Here is an 11008-nt window from a genome sequence, read left to right as displayed (position 1 = left end):
TGGTGCTAAGGACTTCATTAGGACAACTTGAATATTTTGAATTTTTGCAAATTCCAATTTAAATAGTTGTATATAGGCATGGGCCGGTTACCGGTTTCAAGCCGGTATACCGATGTTTTAAACAGTCAAGGTTTCAAAACCACTAAAATGTTCGGTGATACCGTCTCCAAGGTATAAGCTGTGTTTATACAAAATTCATTAAATCATTAAGTCATGTGATTGATTTGATGTTTACATTTAATATACATTACGAAAATAATAAATACACCGTAAAAAAAATTACGTAGAAATTGCAACGTTATTGCAGCTGGGTTGCCGGTAATTTACCATAGATTAAAATTTATGAGAGTTTGTTCAAAGTTAAATAAATTTTAAATATGAACAAGTCTTTATCTTTACAGAATAAAACTATACAATAACAGCCTCATGCAAAGCATTCTGGGAACCAGAAATCATCATCAACCTTTTTCTGTTTTTTGCTTCAGATTTTGTTTCCCAGAATGTTTTGCTTGATGCTGTTTTTTTAGTTTTACTCTGTAAAGACAAAGACTTTTAAATGTTTAATGTTCATTTAACTTTGAACAAAATGTTGCCAGTAAAAAACATACATTTAAATCAACGGTAAGTTATCGGCAACCCAGCTGCAATTTCTACGGAATTTTTTGACAGTGTATTTTTAAAGCATATTATAATTTAAAGGCTTTATTTTTACCTGGCATTTGAAAATAACACATTTTCGTGTTGCAATTGCAATACCGTAACACCGTGAAACCGGTGTATTTTTGCTAAAGGTTATCATACTGCCAGAATCTTATACCGGCCCATGCCTAGTTGTATCTCTGCCAAAAATTGTCCTATGCTTACAAACAATACATCAATAGAAAGCTTATTAAAGCTTAAGCTTATTTATTTTAAAAATTGACCCTTATGACTGGTTTTGTGGTTTAGGGTCCCAAATGTATTTGTGTTTGGCAGCTGTACTGTACAGTAGATCTTATGTGTGTACAGAGGACATGAGCACCACCTCATGGATGACCTGAAAATATCTCAAGTGTTTCAAAACCAGATAAAACACACAGTTGTTTTGTAGATGTTATCTGTGTACATTAGTCGCTTGGATTAATGAATGAATGGTTAGTAAGTGTCCGATGATTAGAAGCAGAATGTCTGCGGTACACAAACACAAAGCTGTTAACCAGCAGAATTAGTCAGCAGCTGTTCACAAGTGACTTCTGTTAGTTTATCATCAAGTCAATGTAACGAAAACCACACAGTGAGAGTTTAACCACAGACATCAAAGAAAAATGACACCAGTGACTAACACATGCACACACTTATAACATGTGTTTGCCGTGGATTTATCAAAACATCTCAAAATGCACTTGAGGTTTAACATCTATGCAAAAATAATGAAGCATTGTGGGATTGATATTTAGCTCTCCGGATAGATTTGAGACAATGTGATGGATATATTTCAATATCAAAGTAATGCCGCCATTAGCATTTCTAAATTTTAAGCATTGCACAACTTCCTGTCCAAGAGTTCATTTGAAAAGCCAAAGAACTAAAGCAAGACTTTCATGAACACAAGCCATCTATCAGTGTGTGAAGAGCAGACGGGTCAGCGTCCGGCCTCCGAGCGACAGACAGGTGCCGTCTCGGTCAGGAGGTAAACAGGTTCATGTACTGCTGGCCAGACGGCAGGCGAGTAAATATACATGGCCTTTAATCCGAATGCATAGTGTTAGTAACAGAAGACCCTCACTGGCTGGAGGAGGAGTACAGTGACCCATTTAACACACAGGCCAGATACTGTATCTGTTAACATATCCACTGACCCTCCAAAAACACATAACACAACCTGTCTCGCTTTATTTTAATCAACCTGCTGTGACCTTGTTAACCCACACGACTGCTAACTAAAAGATCAGAACCATGCACAACTCTGATAGACATTATGTTATATACTGAACATATATGCACAGATACAATATATGTATGTGGTTTTCAGAGATGCACAAAAATGTCATATTTATATAATGAACAAACATTATATGAGGAGCTCAGATGGTAAATGTTGTTAAACGCGACCTTTCACCAAATGCTATCGGCACTTCTACATTCATCAAACACTTTAGCTTCAAATCTGCTTAATCCCGGACTCAGGGCACTAAGAAACATTGCTTCATTGGCAGAATTAGCAAAAACCGCATGTCAATTTTTTCAGCAAAGTCCTCAAAGTGCTTGGAAGAGTCACCACCGATAGCCCCATGGTTAGTGCGTCGACATATAGCGCCAGTGCGCTCACCGTGACCCAAGTTCGATTCCCGTCTCTGCGGTCCTCGGATAATCCTAAAACTATCCATAAAAAGGCCCTAAAAATATAACTTTAAAAAGTGCATGGAAGAGGAATGTGAAACGATCATGGATCACATTTAAACTTGGGTCCCTTGTAAGTACTTGGACCTGAATTCAACCTGAATGTGGCAGCCACATGCATCACAGCGCCCCCTAATGTGTGCTTCAGTTTTATCATTTTACATTCTGACTTTGTAAAGTTTCTAGGTTGAATTTGCAAGTGTTTACTACAGTATGTCTTGTCCAAAAAAGTGAATTTTTTTTAGAAGTAGTTTTTGCCAAAAAATTTGCATGCATGCACTTAGAGGGTTTTGCAGCGAAAGAAAGTCAAATTTGTTAAAAAACCAATAAAATGCCTTAAGTGACATTTGACTCTTAACATTTTAATTACTGCCTAATAACCTTTTCATTCCCTTTAAGTGGAAATTACCGAACCTAAACATAAGAGTGATAAAAATGCTCATTAATATGAAAACATGTCAGACGGCGCACTAAGAGGGTTTCACATCTGAACTTTTCACATTTAGCCAAATTTTTTTCAAAGGAAACTATAAAGTTAAAAACAATTTTAGTATTTTTTGTATTTGAAATTTGATATGCGTATTTGCTTATAAGCGTTATAGAATTAGCATACTGTTAGGGTTAGTAAGTACTGTAAGTACTTTAAGTACTGTACTTATACGATATTTAATACACAGGTTTATTAATTAGGAGATTGTTTTCAAAGTTGGAACAGCCAATGCACTTGTGTTTTGTAATAATAACATTACAACATAACAACATAAACACATTATTCATCTTTCCCCCGTACTTATTTCCTCTGTATTTACTGCAACGCTGCTTTGAAACGAAGCAAATATTGTGAAAAGTGCTATAGAAATACATTTAAAATGAATTTTAATATTACACAAGATATATATAAATGCTATATCATGGCAATTTGAGTGAATTTGCTTTTATCCCTGTAACGTTGGGGTTTGAGGTGGGGTTTTATTATAGTTTTTTTTTATGATAATTGTATGTTTTGTACTTCATACAAATTACCCACCTTGCAAAATACAAACAACTTTATGTGAGATCAGACTTAATATATCTAAACCAGAAAAACCTATTCGTCTACAGCAGTGGTTCTCAAACTTTTCCGCGTGCGGCCCCCCTTGTGTATGGTGCGTTCCAGTCGCAGCCCCCCCCAAAGAAAATGTATGACAAAAAACTGCTCTAAAATTTAACATTTTAATTAAACAAAACATATTAAGTTATACAAAGTAGTGCTATTGGTTAGTAGCCTTATTTTTGTTAGGTTTAAATACACAGAATTCATGATAAATTAATGTATTTTTTTTAAATGTCATAAGACTGGGTCCCCCCGGCACCATCTTGCGGCCCCCTGGGGGCCCCGGACCCCAGTTTGAGAACCACTGGTCTACAGTACATCCATTATTTCAGCACTAAAAAAACAAAAGTTATATTTTACTTGACATAATGATGTAAATCTAAATTAATGGAATTAACATCCAAATAAAGGGCCGGTTTATTGAAATCTCAGCAGTCTCACTCATCACAGCACATACGTCACACATTAAACTATTAAATCTTCAACAAAACAGACCCTAAAATGCTTTTCACACTTAAGACAGGACAGTAAAGCTATGGGTACGTACAGCAAAATGCCATAAAACATAAATGACACAAATACATCTTTCAGTCAAAAACTGTAATATATCATGCAAGAAGAAGGCTGACTGTAAATGATCTCTGATTATATATCAAATCATTTAATCCATAGACCGGTTTCATTCATTCAATCTGTCAATTAATAAAACGGACATAATTTTAAGATTGGGACGTCCGAACATGCGACCCAATTTACGGCATACAGTACAGTACAGTACATTATAAATAGACTCCATATGTGTAACCTAATATCCAATGCCAAAAAGGCCTCCTATGATGAAAATCTAAACTGCCGAGCATAATCTCTTTTTAATAGCTGTTTTGGCATCTGCAATAAAGTTTGTATATTTGTGTGGCCAAACACAACATTTTAAGTCTATTGTACATTGTACTCCAGAATATCGCTGTGTTCATGTAGCTCAGTTGGAAGAGCATTGCTTAAAGTTGGATTCCTAGAGGAACAAAACAAATATTGATAAAATGAACTTTAATTAATGTAACTGCCAAAAGCATGAATGTATATGTACTTTAAACAATGTAATGATATTACCATCATAATATCAAAAAAACAAAAACTTTTCATCCTACCTTCATTAGCTCTCTTTTTATCACCTCTCAAATATGGGAAGGTTTCTTCAAAAACACAAAATTTTTTGAACATAAAGCTGAGATAATTTTCATTTTTGTGAAGGACTTTTCTTAGAGATCAGATGCAGCGCAATCCTCAAACCTTACACGGACATACAGCTGTTTGCCCTAGGGCGATACTTACGGGTTTCATAAGTTGCGGAAGAGCCCCACCTGGTGGATAATAGCGATATTACGGATTGCCAGAAATACTCGTCATTGGCAGGAAAATGTTTTCTTAAGCAAGTTAACTTGTCAATGGTGGGGAAAGATTTAAAGGCGTTCTAAGCGAATCTGCGAGACGTTAGTTATTGTTGACGTTTGAATTGTTTTCAAACAGACGGAGCGTAGCTAACTCCTCCCCCTCCCCCTCCCTTCTGTGCTTTCATGAACGCGCCCAACCCCCACCCCCAAATCCTTCTTGTCGTTTATTGGCTGGATCACTTTGTTATGGTTTCTGTTTGTAGGTTTGGCCACTGTTTTGTTATTGCCGTTTGTGAAGCCTGGGCTGTCTACAGAGATCGCGTTTTTTTACAGTTTGATCAGCGGACAGGCAGCAAGCAGATAGTGAGGAGATGTTTGCTGTATGTAACAAAAAATGTTTTATGGTCTAAAACGCGTCAATTCGCTTAGAGCGCCTTTAATCTGTAATACAGTGATTATCCACTAGATTACACAAGATAAGACACTTACACAATTTATATCTCAACTCTAAATCTCTGAATCTCACCGGAGCGTCTGTTCTTTCATTTGATATATTTTATGTTTATTTAAAGAAGATCATTTTTCTGAAAGCCATTAAACTAAAACTAGGTGGCAACTTAAAAGAAATGCTGATGGGGAAAAAGTTAAAGTTAAGCATGCTTCCACGAATATTTGATTATTGCATCAACAGTTGCATGATATAAATGTTAATGTATATTTTAGATGAATGTTGATTTATAAAAATAAACACCACAGTCTCAGACTTTCATTTTGTCTTTGCTGCGTCTGTGTTGGTTGGGAGCTGGGGTCTGTTGCAGCCACACTTGATTCTGAGGAACTATACTTTGTTTGGCGGAAGAAGAATATTTGTACTAAAATAATTACAACTTATTTGTATTTTATTTTATGAAGTCCTACTAACGTTATGCATATGAAGTAACCATTTTATAAAAGCAATACGCCCCGCAAAGCAGTGGGGTTACAGTGCATTTTATAACAGCTAACTTAACAACACCCCTTAGCTGTTATAAAATTTACTGGTAACCGACGCCTTCTTGAGGCTTATTGCTTTATTTTAAACTCTGCGTGTGTTTTTATAATCGTTCTGAATCTGATCTCTAACAAAATTCATGCACAAAGCAATTAATTCAGCTTTTTGCTAAAAAAAGAAAAATACCGACATTTAAGAGTTTGTAAGCAGAGAGAAAATAGATAAGATGAAACCGTGTTTTTTCCTCGCTTTTCTTTGTTTATTGTTTGTTTGAAAGCAGAGGTCTGTTATTTCATTTGATATATTTGTATGTTTATATTTTTAGACGAAATTGTTCCTGAAAGGCATTTTGTGAAACGTTTGTGAAAATCACAAAAAATGCTGGTGGCCAACTTTTCAAAAAAGGGCTGGCAGGGAATAAGTTAACTGGTGCTGCCCAGTGAGCGGGACACCTGAGTTTACTTCAATATTTTGCAATTTTAATTTATCACGACAAACTATACTGTACATAGTTGGAAAGATATAAGAATGTAGTTTTCATATTTCAAAACCCTTTTAGCAGAAATAATTATGCAGTGACAGTAATTTATTAGTTTGTGACAAGAGTATGCAGCAAACTGACACCTAGTGGCCGTTCTTGGTAAAACCACTAAAATTGTATCACAGACCTAATTTTTTTGTAAGAATTATATGTGTATACTAATTTTATTTATTAGAATAAATGTAAACTGCTATAACATTTTTTTTATATTTCACCTCTTAACACTTTCATGAAAAAAATTTAATGTCTTCTTTAAAAACCTACGTAAAAAGTGTGTTTTAAAAAGAGTAACAGATCTGAACGCTGGGGTGAACAGTGAAGTAAAAGTGCTGAATTCAGCATCGGTCCAAACACACCTCCTCCAAAAGCGGGTCGTAATGGTAGATTCTGGGCATCGCTCCATGCAAACTCTCTCTGGCAGAAAGCTTATGGAACCGACACAGAGAAACTGCTCGGCCAAATCACAATCGCTGAACAGTCGAGCTTTCATTTCAAAGCCCTGTCTTTAGTGGTTTTTTCCTGATATAACTTTCTTCTGGACCATTAAAAGTCTTCATAAAATTAGGTTAGCAAGTGTTTTTGCCATTAGCAGTTAGCTTATAAATAGAAATGTGAACTGCTTTTGGAGATTGCTATTGGAGCTAACCTCTAATATTGTGGCACTAAAGGGTAAATAGTCAGTCTCTAAATGATCCTGGAGGAAAAATACATCTCTGGTGATTAAAATGACATAAAACAGCGAGCGCAGTATGAAATTAGGTCTCTATTTTAGCCGAGAGAGAACTAATGGCTTTAGCCACATGCAGTCCTATGAGGTTGCGTCTTGAGTGCCATTTTTACCAGTTAACAAACTCTTTATAATACATCAGATAGTTGTTGAATTTTGTTCATATACATACGTACAAGTGTTTATTTTTAATGCACATTTTAGGTCTCGCTGTGCACAATTGATTTGTGCATCACGTAACTCCAAATCAAAACATTTGTCTTTTTAATCTTGCAGCAAAACACTTCCTCCGCATGTAAAAATAAAACTTCAATTACAAATGTTGCACGTAATGAGGATTTTGTTGAAGAACGACTACTGTAGCTACTCTAGGCGAGGAGCCAAAACTAGTTAAATGATTTATTGCTAAACCTGTTTAAACAAACTTTATTGGCATATAAAAAAGAATGCACATAATAGATAAAACCACAGCAGCTTCTTCACTGATCAAACGCACCAATGAAAATATCTGTTACCAACTGCACCCAGTCGAAATGTCAGCCAATCAGAAGACCGCAGCACAGATCCAGTTTCTTTCATGAGCCGTTCACAGGCTTAAGAAACTCCAACAGCAAGGTAATTCATTGTAATTAGGCCGGTTGCCATTCCTGAGTTTGCCCGGAGATCCCGGCCAGCTGCCATCTGAGACGCTCGCTCTTCAATTAAAACCACCGATCCGCTCGTCTCTCTCACATCGCTGGGAAAACCATCAGTGTAACCGCCGAAGAGAAAAACTGATTTGATTCTTACTAAAAGCTTGACTCACATGTTCGGTTACAAAACAGCATGGCGGATGTTAAAGATGGCCAGGCATGACTCAATGGAGGAGGGCAAAACTATTGTCTTTGGCCGCCTGGCGCAGCCAAGCTTGCTTTGTAATGTCTAAAGTTTCACGCAGCAACAACACGGCAGAAGGAAGCGTGGCTGAATAAAACATGGTTTAGGCATTTCCAACTGCGAATCCAAATTGCGAATCAGAGATTGCTCTAGAAGACATTACCGTTCTTATTCGTCTCAATAGGAGATGTTTAATATTTATAATTTATTTGTAACTTTTTATAAAATAAATTGGGGTGACCATACGTCCTGACACATTCAGGCCAGGATTTCAGGTGCATTTTCCGGAAGTCGTATTTGTCGAACACACACGTCATCGAATATTCTATTTCAGAAAAGCAACCATTACATTTCGAGATAAGAATGAAACTACAATGATTGTATATGTTTTTAACTGAAATGTGACTGATGACGTATACGGTCGACTAATATGACTTTCGGAAGACACACCCGAAATCTTGGCCTGGAAATAGGGCTGTCACGATTAAGAAATTTGGCTGATGGTTAATTGTTTTAAGATTTTGCCGATTATGCCAATTAATTGTGGCGATTAATTGCCTGGTTTAAGATTTTGACGATTATGACGATAATTGCCTGTTTTAAGATTTTGCAGATTATTACAATTAATTCTGGCAATTAATTGCCTGTTTTAAGATTTTGCCGATTATGACGATTAATTACCTGTTTTAAGATTTTGCCGATTATGACGATTAATTACCTGTTTTAGGATTTTGCCGATTACGATGATTAATTGCTTGTTTTAAGATTTTGCCGATTATGACGATTAATTGTCTGTTTAAAGATTTTGCCGATTATGACAATTAATTATGACGATTAATTGTCTGTTTTAAGATTTTGCAGATTATGACGATTAATTGCCTGTTTTAGGATTTTGCCGATTATGACGATTAATTATGACGATTAATTGTCTGTTTTAAGATTTTGCAGATTATGACAATTAATTGCCCGTTTTAGGATTTTGCCGATTATGACGATTAATTATGACGATTAATTGTCTGTTTTAAGATTTTGCAGATTATGACAATTAATTGCCCGTTTTAGGATTTTGCCGATTATGACGATTAATTTTGACGATTAATTGTCTGTTTTAAGATTTTGCAGATTATGATTATTAATTGCCTGTTTTAAGATTTTGCCGATTATGACGATTAATTACCTGTTTTAGGATTTTGCCGATTATGACGATTAATTGCCTGTTTAAAGATTTTGCTGATTATGACAATTAATTATGACGATTAATTGTCTGTTTTAAGATTTTGCAGATTATGACGATTAATTGCCTGTTTTAGGATTTTGCCGATTATGCCGATTAATTACCTGTTTTAAGATTTTGCCGATTATGACGATTAATTATGACGATTAATTACCTGTTTTAAGATTTTGCCGATTATGACGATTAATTGCCTGTTTTAAGATTTTGCAGATTATGCCGATTAATTGCCTGTTTTAGGATTTTGCCGATTATGACGATTAATTGCCTGTTTCAAGATTTTGCCGATTATGACGATTAATTACCTGTTTTAAGATTTTTCCGATTATGACGATTAATTACCTGTTTTAAGATTTTGCCGATTATGACGATTAATTACCTGTTTTAAGATTTTTAAGATTATGACGATTAATTGTCTGTTTTAAGATTTTGCAGATTATGACGATTAATTGCCTGTTTTAAGATTTTGCTGATTATGACGATTAATTGCCTGTTTTAGGATTTTGACGATTAATTTTCTGTTTTATTGTTTTGACATTTAATTCTCATAATTTTTTGCTTGTTTTTCACACAAATATATCTTTCAAAAATTGAAAAACACAATAACGTGTCTGAAAAATAACTGAAAATAAAAATGCAATCAAAATAAACTGACTTTACCAGAACAGGCATTAAATAGTAGCCAATCATCATAGGTCATATTAGTACAATTAGTACTCATGTATTGAATGGCTTTTCCATGTATAACGTTGCACTGTCAGTTAAGGAGCGCCATCTGATACAGTCTCGTTTATACAGGCGCTGCAGCTCCCCCTTGTGTTTTTTAGAGAGATGTGCAATCATTGCGGTGATCTGAAATCATCGAGATGAGGTCAAACAATCGCGATGAGAGGATTATTTAATCATTGTGCAGCCCTACCTGGAAACGTCCTGTAAAAATTGCATGTATGGTCACTCTAAAATGTATACATAGTATTGGCTATCATCAATATGACTATGTGCTAGTGTCGTGTTCATGCTAACCAGTTAGCATGCTAATTCTTGATCAAATGTGTAAATCAGAGCTGAAAGAGTGTATCTAAGCATAACAATCACAGAGAGAGTAAACAGAAATACGCTTAAAGCTGACACAGACATGCATTTATTGTGATCTGATTCAAGTTTATACTTAAAGTGAGCTCATTAACAGTTTCATACATTTGCGAAATCCAATTGCACAAATTGACATTGCAAATTGAAAATACGATCAATGGAAACACGTAAATTTAGCAAAAACTTCCATATATCGCAAAAAAAATTTCTGCTTGCATGAAGTGTTTTTTGGAGGTGTTGCAATGGAAACAGTTCATTTGCATTTTTAGGTCACCTGATGTAAGTAAATCACATTATTATTATTTAAAGATGAAGCGGTATGAACTAAACGCAGCTACTGTAAACATATGTGAAACATTCTGATACTGTTCACAGTCGCTCGGGGACTATTTTTTCCAGCAAAAGGAAGACTTTCAGTGAGTTTACTTCATGAAAGTTGTGTCGATGCACATGTCTTTGCTTTAAAGGGGACATATCATAAAAATCTGACTTCATGTTTAAGTGCTATAATTGGGTCCCCAGTGCTTCTATCAACCTAGAAAATGTGATAAAGATCAACCCAGTAACTTAGTTTTGGTAAACCATTCTCTGCAAGCATATGAAAAAATAGCTCATTGAAATTTGGCTCCCCTTGTGATGTCAGAAGGGGATAATACCGCCCCTTAATCTGCACTATCCAACCACGGC

Source organism: Paramisgurnus dabryanus, chromosome 23 (assembly GCF_030506205.2).
Source record: "Paramisgurnus dabryanus chromosome 23, PD_genome_1.1, whole genome shotgun sequence".
Lineage (NCBI taxonomy): Eukaryota > Metazoa > Chordata > Actinopteri > Cypriniformes > Cobitidae > Paramisgurnus > Paramisgurnus dabryanus.
This window is presented reverse-complemented; position numbering follows the sequence as displayed.